Genomic DNA, 2,500 nt, shown 5'->3' on the forward strand with positions numbered 1-2,500 from the left:
GAAACGATAATAATGGATGAAATGAACACAGAGGATGAAAAGAAGATGGTGGATAACAGAAAGAGGAAGTGTGGAGGAAAGGATGAAACAAACTCTCTTAACAGTTACTGTTATGTGTTCAATCTAAGCTAAGGCTTGCAGTCGTATTGTGTTCTGTTTTCGGCTTCCTGCTCATGTTTAAGAAAGAAATAGAGAAGACAGTAATGTTAGTACATGTAAACGTCGTAAAGGAAAACAGGTGTGAAATGTAAATTCGTAATTGTTTGTCCAAGTTGCCATTTGCTACCACTGCTATTTATTTGTCGGGTATATTGAGAAGAAGAAATCCTCTCTGCAAAAGCTGAGGAAGGACTTTGTGCCAGGCAAAAAGCTAGAGGAAGCAATGTTGTTTAATCAACAATTTAAAGATGTTACTAGCCGGGTATATGCAGGCATGAGAAGAGTGTTGGCTAACGACAAAGAGAGAGAGAGCTTACAAAATATGTGGACCCTGGGAAACGGGATGAGCAAGTAGAGAAGTTGTTTGATAATATCGAGGAAGCAAGTAGCTTTTGGACGGAATTATGGGAAAGGGAATGGAACTGGAAATGGAAGCGCAGAATGGCTGCATGACTTGAGAGTTATTATTAACAATTGCGTCCTTCCTCCCGTGGAGGAGGCCTGGGACCTAGTTACAAGTGAGGCTGTAAGGGATTTGGCGCAGAAAAAGAACTGGAGCGCACCTGGACCGGATCATATCGCCAATTTTTTGTGGAAACGTGCCCAAGCGTTGCAAGAGGGTGTTATTTTGTCATTCCGAGTGATCTATGAGTATCAGGAAGAGTATCCAGCATGGTTTTGTGAAGGGAAGACAATGTTAATCCCAAAGCCTGGAGAGTTTACCAGCGACAACCAAATACCCATCACCTGTCTAAACACGCTTTATAAGTGGTTCACTTCGTGTTTGCTTGTGCTAACAAACCAGCGTTTGGAAGAGAACAATCTAATGGAGGGTGCGCGTGCAGGATTCAGTGGAACAACAGACAACTTGTTGATCGATAAAACAGTTCAGCGGGATGGTCACAGGAGGATGTGGAATTTGAGTGTGGCATGGATTGATGTAAAAAAAGCATACTATTCTGTAGATCATAGTTGGTTGAATGGGGTGATGACGTTACACAGGTTTCCCACACGGTTGTGTAAAGTCATTGCCAAACTGTGTAAGAGTTGGACAAAGATGATGGTGATCACAAGGAAGGGAGAGAGACCTCCAAAAGGATTACGTTCAACAAAGGGTTATCACAGGGAGACGCATCTTGCCCGAGGCTGTTCACCGTATGCTTGAACCCAGTTGCGTGGAAGATCAGAGCTGCTAAAGGGTATCGAATATCCAAGCCTATTAACAGCAAGGTTACAGGTCTCTTGAAGTGTGCGGTGGCCCATGTGAAAAGGGGGGAGAGTGGGAGGAGACGGAGGTGTGGAAGTGCCAAATTGAGAAGTTAGAGGATGAGATCAGAAGCCAACAATGGCAACGGTGTCTAGTGACTACCAGGCTGGAGGATGAGAGTTTGAGTGCGGATGGGTTTTTCTGGTGGCTCACAGAGTGGAAGAACTGCCCATCACACACAATTGCTGAACTCGTTGAACTATACAAGCAGCTCTTACCAACATGAGCATACATGAATCAGAAGTCCCCCACAAGCGCGCAAGGTGAGGTAAGGAGCAGATCATGCGGCAAGGCCCCAGAGAGCGTGGCTCATATCTTGTCAGGATGTAGTGCATTGGCCCAGAGCAAGTATCTCTCTAGACACGACGCAGCGTTGAAGGTACTGTTTTACAAGCTTTTGTACGATGAGGGACTTATTGACGAGATACCACCCTGGTACACACCCGACATAGCCCAAGCCTGTGTACGAGTCAGAGAACATTAAAGAAGATGGAGGACGACATTAAAGCTACCGCCAATCAACAAGAGGTCAGATCGATAGGGTTGATGCACGTATTGTAAATCATAAAAGCGAATTTTCCACTCACCGCGTGGGATCCGGATTTTGCGGCACAAGTTGAAAAATCGATTTTGTTCATTTTTAGTCCAGTCATACCCTAATGTCAATAAGTAACCAAGGTGGGTTTCATTTATCGAAAAATTTATTCATTCGCCAGAAATAATGCCCCTGTGTTTGGGCTCGAAATTCAGCTAAATTTGAGGGTCAAACTAATGTGCTCCCCTCGCAAGCGCAATGGAGAATCTGTGCAGTTTGAGCTCAAATATAAATTACTAAACTCTTAAACTGTCATCTGGATAAAACTATTCTAATTTTAGAAGCGTTTCAGAATCTGTGAGCACCCGAGCAAATAAAGCAATTTTTGTAGAGGAATTTCAGCAGTTATTTTCAGATACCATAAACGTCCATGTATAAGCCGCACCCTGAATTTAGAAGCGCAGATTTTGGAAAAAAATGTAATACAATAAAGTTTGAAGTTCGAGTAACGTTCTATTGCTATAAACCAACAAGGACAA

General features: G+C 43.4%; 1 protein-coding gene across 1 annotated transcript in view; it reads left to right on the forward strand.

Moving 5' to 3' along the window:
- LOC137992662 (insulin-like peptide receptor) overlaps positions 1–2,500 on the forward strand; it is a 74,888-nt gene that overhangs the window by 54,639 nt on the left and 17,749 nt on the right. The window lies entirely within an intron of this gene.

Source organism: Montipora foliosa, chromosome 2 (genome assembly GCF_036669935.1).
Source record: "Montipora foliosa isolate CH-2021 chromosome 2, ASM3666993v2, whole genome shotgun sequence".
Lineage (NCBI taxonomy): Eukaryota > Metazoa > Cnidaria > Anthozoa > Scleractinia > Acroporidae > Montipora > Montipora foliosa.